Source organism: Bombus huntii, chromosome 5 (assembly GCF_024542735.1).
Source record: "Bombus huntii isolate Logan2020A chromosome 5, iyBomHunt1.1, whole genome shotgun sequence".
Classification (NCBI taxonomy): domain Eukaryota; kingdom Metazoa; phylum Arthropoda; class Insecta; order Hymenoptera; family Apidae; genus Bombus; species Bombus huntii.
Window position 1 is genome coordinate 17434735 of NC_066242.1, and position 13880 is coordinate 17448614.

General features: G+C 36.5%; 1 protein-coding gene across 6 annotated transcripts in view; it reads right to left on the minus strand.

Annotated features, from left to right (window-relative positions):
• Positions 1-13880, minus strand: part of LOC126866016 (receptor-type tyrosine-protein phosphatase kappa) — a 107574-nt gene that overhangs the window by 44120 nt on the left and 49574 nt on the right. The window lies entirely within an intron of this gene.

The following is a 13880-nucleotide window of genomic DNA, read 5'->3' on the forward strand; positions in this document are numbered from 1 at the left end:
ATTTCATTACTCTTTCTCCCAAGTAACGCGAATTTCCTACGAGACGTTTTCAACCTACGAAAGCCTCGCGTCGTTTTCTATCTTTCAAGTTCCTATTAAAAATTCCACTTCTCGCCTTTTCTCGAAATATTGTCTATATATATGAAACATTTGTTTACGATTGTTATTATAATTCCATCGTAAGGATAGAGAACACGTAGAATTATAGAAATGCCAGAAGGTTTATCACAAGAAGTAGGCGAATTTATCGTAGGAAATAAGTCGAAGCTGTTGATTTGGTAAAATTTTAACACGTTGCGCTAGTAATAATCGATTAGCTCCTGTAACTATTTTTCTTATTTGCCCCATAGCCGACGCCCCATGGCAATTTCGTATAATTCGCAATTTCCAATAAACAACAAATTGAACGTTATCTGGCCATCTAAGGTCCTTATTGGCAGCTTAAACGAGGCATCTTTAAAGCGATAAAATATATCGATGATAAAACGACCAAGGACGATACGTAAAGATGACGGTGCAACCAAAAAAACTTCTCGCGCTTTATTGGCGAAAAGTGAATAGGAGAAGGTAAGGAGGCTTTCAAACGCAGACCTCGATATATCTATCGTCGTCATATCGTCGAGACGGATCATGATAAAAACTCGGTTTCCAATGGCAAGGAAAACACAATTATCGGCCAATCAAAGCGTTCAGCCATCGTGGAAAGGCTCGAATTTAGCATCCGCTGTTTTCTACGCTTAACAAAAAGATTCTACCTGAACGAAAAAAAAAAGAAGAAAAAAGAAGAAAAAATACGGCTGTCTTTAGCAAAAAAAAAAAAAAAGAAAAAGAATAAAAGTGAAAGTCTATCGTATCCACTTTGTTTATGAAGCTTATTACCGCTTCTTTCGTTTTTGATAAAACCGCTTTACCGATCGTTCGAAGGAACTTTTTTAACTTTTTCGTTCCGCATTATTCAGGAACTCGACATATTAAAATCCCTGTCACGCGTGATTCCTACATTAAAATTCGCTTCCTGGAAACCAATTTATCGACGCAATTGGCGAAAGTCCTAGAGTGCTCGGGCCGATCCTTTGACACTCGGGGCAACAAGCCATGGAAAATTTCATAAATTCCACGGAACAACGATCTGATTTTTCGTATTTTCGATATAGGAATTCCTTCGTTCTTGTAGTTCGATCAATTGCATTTTATCGAAAACTGAAAAGAGGAGAGAAGAAGTAATGAAAAAACAAATTGAATAGCAGGAAAAAAATATGCCTAGAAATATAAATCGTTTTTCATCTCGCTATACATCAAGCATGCACTTGAAACGTATCAGCCATCGACTCGAAACCGTACGATACACGAAACGATTATTTTCATTTCGAAATATCGTTCACGTTCTAACGCTCTCACGTTCGATACAGCCACTGTGCGTGTTTTTTCTCTCCTTTATTTTTTCCACTCTCTCTCTCTCTCTCTCTCCTCTTTTTTTACAATCTCAACGTGGGATCTACGAGTTTCGATTAATAAAACATCGTGATCCGAAGTTAAACGGAGCGTTATTTTCCCACCAAGCAACCAATGTCGTATAAAACGCGAGATTCGACGTCTATCAGATAGAATATCGCTTTCGAGTTTATTTATTATTTTTACTTTTCTAATAAATATCGCTAAGGGAATAATACGCGATCGTGTAAAAGTCTCCACAAACAGAATACCAATGATTTCCTTTTTTTTTTTTTTGTACTGATAGTACCGAAAGTAAGGGAACTATTAGGTTGTCCGAAAAGTGTTTTTCTTTTAGAGACACATCGTCTTTCACAACGATACATTTTTATACGAACATGAAACCTAATCTATCGAACGTTGTGATCTTTATCTCGATAGAAGGAAATGGATCGTACGTAATTCGATAAAATAATATAAAACGGAAAATATTATGCATGCATTATTTCCTTATAAAACGAAAGAAACTTTTTGGACCACCTAATATTTGGAAACTTTTGAGAAATTCTCTTTTAATAGAAAATATAAAATGCGAATATAAAATGATCGCAACGGTAATTTCATCTCTCATATATAACGCTCGTCGATAACTTCTCGGCTTTATTGCGTGTAACTGATAAAATTATTATTTAACGATGAAAATGCCAATCGATAACCAACAAATCTTTCCATCTTCCAAGAAAAAAAGTATAACGCTCTATTTACCGCATGTCCATTGAGAAAGAGAGAAACTCGAACCGCGATGAATCATGAACGCGCGGTTGAAGGCGAACGTGGATTTTTCCCAGCAGTAGGAAACTACCAACGTAATTTATATTTCATACGAGTCAGTGCAACGATTCTACCCGACCTTTCCACCCTTTTCTATTTCTTACAGCTTTCGTTTTCCATCGCGAATATTCGTTTGTTCGCTCGTCTTTCTCATCCTTTAGACGTTGTGTACGTAAAAGTCGGGAAAGCGTGCTGGTGATAAATACTCGGGTCTACTGGCGCAATTACCGGTCGGCTGAAAAGCGAGATAGGGCTGGAAGGACAAAAAAGAGAGACGAGCGTGAAGAGAACCGAGAAGGCGCCGGAAGAAACCGCCAAGGCTTTTATTACTCGAGACTCATCGGAAATTTCATTCCCCTTTCGTGTTTCGTGGAGACTGCAGGCTGAATTATAATCATTATGTGGCTGACAAACGATCTGTTAAGACGTACAAGCGACAGATAGAGTCGACAAAGGCAGAAAGAACGAGCATTCTTACAATTTGGCAATTTTACGTTAAATAGAATCTTCGCGCAACGAAGAGCGGAGTATAGCGAATAATATTGTCTAGGGAATAAATGAAAGGCAGAAGAGAGAGAAAGAGAGAGAGAGAGAGAGAGAAAAGGAAAGTGCATGGAATCTCAATTGATTCATAAGTTATCGTTCCTTTTCACCGAGTAAACGAATATTTTCCCTTTGATTTCCCAAAGGTAAAATTAGGGAATCAAAGGGGGAATTCTCATTGAAATAAAAAAAGATATTCTTTGGTTTGGAAAAAGACGTTTAGGCATGGAACAAAGAAAATTAACTGTTGAGGTTGAGGTTCACTGATTCAAGAACGAGTGGATGAATTTGTAATAGAAAAGTTTTTTTTTCTTTTTATTTGGTAGACTTTTTACAATCATTTCTCATTGAGAATTATAAGAAAATTATTTTGACGTGGTACTGTAACTTGGATTATAAGAGTTTATAGTATGTTTGATTCTAGTTGAATCTAATGCTTCAATCTAAAGAGTATTGTCTTTTTAGTCTGCGGATCTGATCCGTCGTGTCAAGTAATTGGCTAACTAATGGGTTTTGGTGGTTGTTAACTCTTATATTATATCTGTTATTGAATTTCTTTAACTATCGGTATATTAAGGTCGCGATGTAAATAATAGAAAAGTAAATTGAAATAATTAAAGGTACAAGTACAAGTATAATGTATAAGTACAAGTTTATGCTGATTCAGATCCTTACTCTCTTAGTGTTACTAGACAGTGGAATGATAAGGAGCACGTTCATATATGTAGGAATGTTATATTATAAGTTAATAGGAAACAGTATGATAAATACAATATCGTTGCACTCTCACAAAATCGAATATAATACCGCGTTTCGCGTATTCTTTTCTCACTAATTCTGCGTCACAACAACACAACGAACTTCACTCGACCACGATAAATTCAACTCTGACAGCATTTTCCACGCTCATTTTTCCCTTAACAAACCTTGGTAACGCTCACAACACTTCTTGACAACATTACCATATCTTGACAACGTTTATAAACAATTACCCCTCACGTCGTGTCCTTCCCTGACGTCACACCATCCCACATATATTTACAGCAAAAGGACATTGCCAAAAAAGTTAAGCTTACAGCTTTGGCTAGAGGCTACAGGCAACACAAATAGAAATCTGTTTATTAGTGTCTTTGTTCCTGGACCTTGTAACCCAAAACATAATGTACATTCGAGGGTACAATAATATGCACCTCTCCTTATTTAGAATATTTCTGCGTAATAGCAGTCTCCGGGTCACGGATACACATAAATAAAGATGTAGAGTTTTTCTTCAAGTAATTACTTCAACATTAAAACAAACAGAATTATTACTAAACTCACAATCATTGAACAACCTTTTCTATCAATCAACCAATTAAAAATAAAAAAAAATTGTCTTAGTCCGAAGTAAACAGATTGGAAGATAAAATAAGAAAACAGAGAAGAGGATGATCGATAAAGGAATTGACAATTGTGTGTGTTAATACTCGCAATTTTCCGAGACGACAGAAAGGTATATCGATCTGTGTTCGAGGATGAATAACGCAAAATCTCGCTTGAGACTTTGTTTACGCGAAGATTATATGGCAAAGTTCAATGGAGCGCCATACTGTTCGTCATCGTTCGATCAGTGGTTGGTATAAACTGAGAATTATAGTTACTCTTTCTGTGCTTCGGTTCGAGAAAGAAACTCTTTCCCTACCATAACTAGAAAACGATACTTTTTATTTAAATTGTAAAAATTAAAAAAGAGATGGGGAAAAAGAAAAAGAGAGCAGATGATCGATAAAGGAATTGAGATTAATACGTCTGCGTATATTTGTTAAAAATACAGACGTTTTAACAACGAACACTAACTTAAACAGACTTCATCGTACAATTAACATTCGATTAATTTCGACACAATTCCAGGATGTGTCTCTCTAATTAGTTTTGAAACAGGCGGAAGTTGGTACGATCGACCGCAGTGGCTGAAATTTCCATCTCCCTCGCATAACTTTTCTCATAATTGTACAGACGAAATATATTTCGATAGGTCCGGAAAATTAATTTGCTAATATGCGCACAACATACGTACAATTGACTACATTTTTAGCCTTGTCAGGATTAAATTTTTTTAAGCTGTCAGATATTTAGTTTCTTCGTTATTAATCATTAATATTAAGAATTACTATCAAGAGTATATTTTTGTGAATAATTTTGTTAAGAAGACGTAACCCGCTAAAATTGACGACTAGTTTTATTAAAAACAAACGCGTTTATTTATCGATTCGGTAATTAACAACACGTCGAAGTAAAATGTTGCATATTCGCAACGAAAGGGCTAATCGCTTTTCTGTCGTCTCTCGCCTTTCTGGTTGTTTTTTAATTACTTTTGCTGTTCGAACGAGGAAAATATATTTTTTAAGGATGACCTCTATTCTGAGATTATAAATTTTCAATGTACTTTAAATCATCCTGTGCTTTGAACAATGGCAACAAACTTTTGTAATTTCGAAATTAAGGAAGTTTAGTTAATGAATAAAAATGTATTCTAGGGGATTAGGATTCCTTTTACGTTTAGTATTAACCCTCCGTGGCCAAGCGATATTTTCTGCACTTTCCTGGGGCAACCTGGGTCGTTTACGTCCACGACTAATCTTTTTATTGTTCTTGGCTTTCAGAAAATCTGAAAAAATTCTTAGATACTTATAAAAGCTTCTACGTTAATATATAATAGTCTTTTCAATCGGATGTTCGGAGGATTAATTAGAAAAAATAAAAATTCGCAAGAAAGTTTGAAGAAAATGGAAATTTCTTTAAAAATAAATATTTTTGTCGTATATAAAAAAAGTTATTGCACGGTTGTGAACTTCTTTTCAGGATTATTATCGACTTCTTTATAACCCGTGTCAAATAGATAACAGGATTCTCGAAAAACGTGATTACCTATCACCAAAATTTCCGGAAAATGCTACTCTTTTTCAATGCTACAGTGCTCGAAGCTTATCAGTGCTCAAAGTTAATTCAGTTTGTCAAAAAGCGAAATTTTATTCGTTACTTTGCTATTCGACTCTTGAGATTAAACGTCCAGATAAAAAGGTACCCAACGATAAAAAGTTTATTTGATACATTTACTTACTATACGACACTTGCTACAATTTGGAACTCACGAAGAGGAAACTCGCGATGAAAGAGGAAAGACGTGTGATGGTTTGTTTTTAAAATGAAATAATTAAATGGACTTTATTGAAAAACTATAATTAAAAATTAATATTTTAAGTAATTTTTCAAATCCTACGTCCAGAGAATAATTTAACGCAGCTGTTCGTTCTCACGGGATGTGTAGTCGTTCGATTATTCCAGAACATAATTGTAGGACATACAAAATAAAACGGAAGGAGAGTAAAAGTGACAAGCTTTTCCCCCCAGGCTTACGAGAAAATTCTCCCTTGAGACAACTGATCGATCGTGATTATTAATTCAACGTCACGCTCCAAGGGGAGGGGGAAGTTAATTTACATAATCGCCGGAAGAACGCAGCAACAGTAATTGTACGTGTAATTAGCCAGATATTAGATAGGATAATTATCGGATGGAAAGCTAGAAAGGAGGGAAAGGCCATCTGGAAAAACAGAGATCCCTGAACATATCGGGGATTATCTACTTTAAATGTAATTCCTAGTACGCTGTACAAATCGGAATAAATCCTGAGTATCATCAAATAGCTGTTACGTAAAAATACTAATAAATTCTATTTTATCTTTCATCCCTTTTGTTCTTCATTTCACTTTGCCATTTGCTTTTCTTTTTTTTTCTTTTAATGCTAAAAAATACAAATTTCAATATCACAATGTCGAATTATGTAGTTCGCTTTATTCGTTCTTTATTTTATTAACAGTTATATATCGCAATTTTCTCTGTTTCTTTTCGTTAACGATACATTTGTATCCTTCGAAATTCGATGTTTCTTATCCAAAAGGCAACAGAAATTTATCGAAAATTATCAGTGGAATCAACGGTCGAAAAAATTGGCAACCATCTCAAATCCTCTAATACCAATTTATCGTAGAATAATAAAAGAGTGGAAAAATCTAAAATCTCTGTAAAAATTGTTCGTCGCTACTAGAAACCAGCCAGACGTTCCAGACCAATAAAAATGGTTCCCAAATAAAAAACATTCTCGTCGTTCGATTTTTGCCTTCTGTCATCGAACATCTAATAATTAAAAATAAAATATCAGAGAAACTTGGTCGTCACTGCCAAAAGCCAGCAGACTTCTCTCAAAAAGGATAAAAAATCATCCTGATAAATTACGTTACGTCCTGTTCGTTTGATATAAAAAGTTCCATCGCAATATCCAAAACGTAGTGAGAGAAAAATAATTTTTCAGAGCGCGGTCCATTATTACCGAAAGCCAACGAACGTTTGACCTAGTTTCCTATGGGTTTCGCAGCAAATCCTAGGAAAACATTCCAACGAAGGCGTTCCGCGGCGAATCGTCGAGGCTTCCACCAGTTATTTTCGTAAGGTGGATAATCCACTACTCCATCGAAGTAGTAAGGCCGCGTGGCAGGTCAGACACCTCTAATCCGACATCCGAAGTATCAGTCGAGTCTTTCGTTTCCCTGAGAATTCGAAGTAGAATCGTGCAGGTACTCCGTCGACGTTTATTTTTAATGGAACATCGGCTGATCTCTTTAGACGGTGTTGCGTTTGAGAAACCAAAGAATTCGAAATTTACCAACCGTAGGATTATAAGATTTAGGAATTATCGAGGTATTATGTATTATACTTTGCTATTGGCAGAGAATCTCCAATTTCTAAATTCGGTGCCAGTTTCAATTCGGGAATAACTCGATTCTAAATTCAAAGATCCGGTTTCTCCCGTATTTGTGCTAGGCTTTGAAGAGATCGGAGAACCTGGAATTTAGACAATTAGACGAGTTCAACTGTGCGGAGAAAATTCTACGATGCACTTGACAATGAGTCGCGGTAAACTCTCGTATAATTGATAAGGCAGTTTAGATATAAGAATAGACTTATTCCGATCAAAATTACACAGAAATTATTGGGCAAAAATGAGAGATACTTCCGACAAGAGCATAATTACTTCCTATCTTTATCCCGAGTCCGTGCATTTTGAAAAATCTTGAGAAACTTGTTTTTGAATGGAATTTTCTTATTGATATTACTTTATCCCTTTCCTTTATTTTTCTCTGTCTGTTCTTTTATGTAACTATCGATTATTGTCTGATAATGCCGAGACCAGGCAACCGATTCAACAAATTACATAACGCTTATTGTATATATTATATAAATCCGTTTACACTGTCAACGTTCTTTTTTCCTTTTTTTTTTTTTTTTTTCATTTAAAATTACGATTGCTCCTAATCGAGCGATTCGAGTTCCAAGTAGAAAAACGATGTAAATGTCAGCGCGTAACATAAAACTAATTACGTCGCGAGAAATCTATGAATTCTGGCAATAAACGCACATTTAGAAAAAAGAAATAAAAAGATAAGATAGTTCAAGGATACTGTAAAGCATTTTGTGAAGAATTCGGATATCCCTGAAACCGGTTTAAAGGGAGAGCATAATAAAAGCGAGTAGTAAATTCTCGTAACAGCTCAGACATCTCTAATCCGACGTCTAAAGTATCGATGGAGCTTTCCATTTACGTAAAATCCGAGATGAAACCAGTCGAATCCTCAAAGTAGTCGGTGGACGTCCATTTTTAATGAGATTCGACTGACCGTCGTGTCGTTGTGACCCTATTAAACTACTGACTGTAGGTGGGCGAGAAACGAGCAGCCTTTAAGTCGACCCCCGGTTTTCGTGTTTCCCGTGTGAGGCGACGCTGCGAATTGATGCATCGCCACCCTCGCGCGATCGATAGTGCACTCGCCCCGTCAGTAATTTACCTGACTAGCAATTTTCGAGGGGTACAGGACAGAAGGAAAATTATTTGACTCGAGAAGACATTGACTGTCTGTTGTTCAATTCTTCGTGGTAACGCATCATACGGATGGGGACAGGCTGTATTTCGAACACAGAAGGTTACGACGCTAGGCGTATTGAAAAATCGAACAATTTTCGAGATATTTCGAACGTCAATTTTTCTTCGTTCGATCAGCCACGGAACGCTGAAGCGATTTCGTCGAATCTTTTTGCTCGTACGTCCGTATCTGGCAACACGCTCAAATGGCGAACCGGGTCGAGATAGTGTTTGAAATATGCGGCTAACTTGACTGTAAATAAAGAAATTCAAAAGGCACGACCGTATCGCTACTAAATTACCGCTAAAAATATCCGCCGATTTTAAAGAATAGCGGTGCAACCTGTGATTTATAATATTCCGTGAGAATGGCGGCTTTCCGTAATTTATACGTTTTATGAGATATTGGTTTACAGATAGCTCGACAAATCTCCGATATTATGGCCAAATCGAATTTTTAATCGAACAAGACAATATAATACGATGGAATATCAGTACGTAAGGCAGTGAGAAGTAAATATATCGTGAGATGGAAGGAATCTTAAGCCAAAAGGCAAGGATTACGATGATTAGGATTAAGTTCATAGAATGGCGGTGATCAACACTTTGCACTCAGAATTTTATTTCAATTTCGTTGCCAGCAACTTCCAACGCTTTTAAGCGTTTTATTTGAAATTTACTTTAACTAAAAAAATAAGACACTTTAAATAAACAAAGGAAGAAAGAAATTCGCTTAAATACCAGTTTTATTCGCACTATTGTCGTATTTTGTAATTTTTGACTGCATGATATATCTCGAAACAATTTCCAGGATGCAATCCTGGTTTTCTTTCGCACGTTTCACAAAAATGGTGGGACTGAAAGAATGTCGACAAAGAAGCTCCCGAGATAAAAACTGACGTCGAGTCACGCTCGACACACGAGTGCAAAAGGTTAATGGACAAAGTGTAGTTAATGATATTTTGAAGAAAAAAAGGTTCGAGCGATTTGAATGTTTAAAAAATATCGGGGGAATTCGACGTATTTAAAATTTAAGAAGTTGACAAATTTTTGATCTTGCAGGGACGTCCTGGATTTAAAAAAATAAAAAAGGGAAAGAGGAAAAGAGAATATAATATGATGGAATATTACTACGTGAGGTGGTGAGAAGTAAATATGACGTAAAATGGAAGGCATCCTAAGCCAAAAGGCGAAGATCACGATAATTGGAATAAAGTTCATAGAATGGTGGTAATTGAAGAAAAAAAAAGGTTGGTATTTCGAAGAAAAAAAAGGTTCAACCGGTTTGAATATTTAAAAAATATTAGGGAAATTCGACTTGTTTCAAAGTCAAGAGATCGACAAGTTTTTGATCTCGCAGGTTGGAACGTTCTAAATGTACAAAAATAAACAAATTTCTATTTTCTTCTGGAAGGGAAGTGTAAATTTTTAATTTCTCTACCTATTGGAATACAAATCGACGTTAACTGTTAGAAATAAATAGAAGAACCTTTAAATATGCAGGATATATCCGAATAGGATAAAATAATTCTTGCTCATTAAGGGAAATAACCTGTATCTTGTTCCCTCTGGTATCTCGTATTATTAAGCGAGTCATTTTTCGACTATTTAACCGAGATAGTTTAAAAAATCGAGGCGATATTTTAGAGATATTTCGGCAATTTTCTATCATAATGTTTAACGAACCGACATTTATCTTTGTCACTTTCATCGCGGAGAACGCAAGAATCTCGTGAGAACTTTCTTCCGTTTACAAGGTATTTCTAGATATACAGAGGTTGATGTCCTATAGACTAGTCGATAAAAGCTTCACTATAACTCAACCTATTACTCGTATCTGTTATGATATGTGGCAACAAGTCGAAGACAGAAGATACAATTGCACGATAGATATTTAGTACGTGAATAACATATATCTAATATTTGAATAAGTTACAATTATATTAAATTATAATGTAGTATCGTGGATGAGGGGCCTGAGGGAGGTGTCGTGCGAATTATAAACAAGCGGTTGCCGAGCACGTGCATGATGGAGCTTAAACAAAAGATACGAGGCTAAGACAAAAGACAAAGGGTTGCTAAGGGACATAAACGAATTAACGGCAGTATGAGTCGAGAAGCCAGAGAGCGCGGATTGCGTTGTCGAGATAGTGTTGTTAGCGTTGTCGAGAGAGAGTTGAATCTGTGTCGACGAGAATTGTTAATTAATTATAATACGTTGTTACGATTAGTTCGCGTTAAATAACCATTTTTTCTGTTTAATCCATTTATTATTGATAAACTAATTATTATATTTACGATACTACAGTAATGTTCTTCGTTTGATTTTTTCTATCGAATTCTGAAGCATGTGATTTTCTTCTCAACACGATCGTCCTCTAATAATACCATTCTAAATATTATCATTTATGATCAATGCAAACACCAATTCATTTTTCTACCTTTAACTTCGTTAAATTTTTCATTCGTTTAGAACGAAAACAGTACCGAAACTGTTGAGAATAAAATAATTCAGCAGATGGAAGATCAAACTTGTTCAGTGCTGTACCTTAGAATTTGTCTTTATTAATAAATAGGGAACAGTTCTTTCACGATTCTTCCAGGAACGCCGTGACTTCGATGTTCGCCAGGAAGATGGCGAGGACTTCCGGTATGACATCTCCGTGGGACGAAACGAGTCACGCAGATAACGCGAAAGAACTCGCGCAGATAAATTCCGAATATTCTCGGATGGACTGACTCCGATTCCAGTGTCCAGTCGTATTTACTTTTCGTTCCGGATCACCGTCTACTTAAACTTTTTCGTCTCCGTTCCGTTTACCATCGCCGAGAAATTCCACGAGTTTACGATTCCATCCGCGACCTTGACATTCTTTCGCCCGCTGGAATTAGATCTTGAAAATGATAATAAATCGTTTCATCGTCCCTTCTTTCCTTTATTTCTTCGTTCTTTTCATCCGTCAAAAGCTAATTATCTTAACTCTTTTAATTTTTAACGTTAATCTTCCTTTTCGATTCGTCACAAAATAATAAACTCATTGATTCCGACTTACGTCGTATGGAAACTGATTTCTACGAGTCTGATACGACGCTGGTTAATTGGCATCAGACATACGCAGCTCGGTCGCTTTTCAATCGCACGTCGCTGTAGTTTCTACTACGATGGAACTTGTTTGGATCGCTTCGAGAAAGATGCTGAAAGTTTGCAGGTGGAGCAATCGTGGTATTTTTTGTTGAATTATTGGATTGGCAACTAAGAGATTGCGGATTTTGTCATTAGGTGGTGATTATCAACCCAATAGTTCCACACGTTCTAGTCGGCTCAGTTTCCATCGTTCTACTTGATTGGGTATGTAAAATCGATATAACGGGTGAATCGCGTAAATTGCAACACTCCGATAATAAGTTGTTCGATGGCATTTTAGAACTTGAAGAAATTCTTTCTTTTTGGTGGAGAACGAAAACGATTGCTATTTTACAAATATTTAGAAACGCGACCTCGACCATTTCAATTACCTTGAAATATGTCATCGAGGTTGTCATTCTGACCAGCTTTTTCCCAAGGTATTTGCAAAAATCTGTTGTTAAATTTCAGTTAAATTTACAATTATATAATATAGTATGTGTGTTATGTACGTGTAATACGTACAGCGTTGCCAGCAGACTGGATATAAATTTGCAACAATCTATAAGCAATTAATTTTTCTCCTTTATTGTGTAACTTAAGCTGTGTTATAGGGATGGGATCGCCTGCCGCCAGAATTCGAGCAACGATGAATATTCATGAGGCAAGTTTGATAGAAGTTTTTTGCAAATATCTCGGAAACTAAAGCCGATCGTTGGTAACGTGTATAGGAAAGACTCGTTCAGAACGACGACCTTGACAAGATATCTCAAGATCAGTGAAGTCCGTGAGGAGAGCACGCTTCTAAATAATTAGCAAAACTACTAGGTATTTTAACATTCTTTAAAAGGAAATTATTCCCTCGTTAACCTACTTTCTCTCCTTAAAAATATAATATCTCTATCCTACGATAAAAAAGGGAACAGGACCTTTGTATCCTTAAGCAACTATAATAATTTCAATCTCGCTAAAACAAACTTTTCAACCACAAGAACAATGACCAAAACTTTCATTGAAATCGAACAATCACCACGGTGGAGCTTTTGTAGCGTTTATAAGTTGAAACATCGGTCTTTATTATTCTCCGTTAAACCGAGCGAATTTCATCGTATTTCTCGCACGCTCATAAACACCGAGGGGAAAGTTCGCTACCATAATTCGCATTCGATCGCGAGAAAAGTGGCACCCGCTCAACATCCAGCTGAAGAGAAAAAAATACAAGTTCTTCGCGAAAGTTGGGCATTGTTCGGGGGCAACAATTTCCATAAAATGGTCTTTGTTTCCCTGCTTCGACGAGGAAACTTTTCATCGATCCCCGTCGTACTTAACTGCGACGAAAAAATTTTAAATTCTCCGCGTGCACAGCCAGTTTAGCTCGAATATCGATCGTTCGCGGTCGCAAACCCTGACCACCGCTCGTCGTACTGATCGAGTCGAACGTTACTTTTTGCCATTGGCCCCCAGAGTGGACGATATCGACGCGAATTTGCATATCGAGGGCCCGTTCGATGTTACGCCTTCGATCTCGCGTGTCGTTAGAGGCGAACCGTACAAGATCGTCCAAACGAGCGAATAACGCACCATGTTGGCTCTCTTAGCTCGTGTTACGTATGTTAACATTCACGTATGTTCACATATACGTATAGTGCATAATATTTGCAAAGTTTTTCAGTCGAGTTACACGCGGTGACTCTTATCGGATGACTGCGAATGTTTTAAATTTAAGGATGCAAAGGTGGACAGAACGCACGTGACATGCGAGAATATATCAAATATTCAAAATATAGTAACAAAATTGCCGTTTCTTCGTTGTTAATTACTGGTGCGTCTATAGACTCCCTTTTGCCCGAAACTTTTGTTAATTCATTTTCCATAGAATATAATTTTACTTGTATTTATCTTCTCGTTTGTCCCATTGCCATAGAATAGTTGATTTCTCCTATTAAAATATCCTTTCGACGCAATTCCACAATTTAGACTCTTGCTATCGAGAAT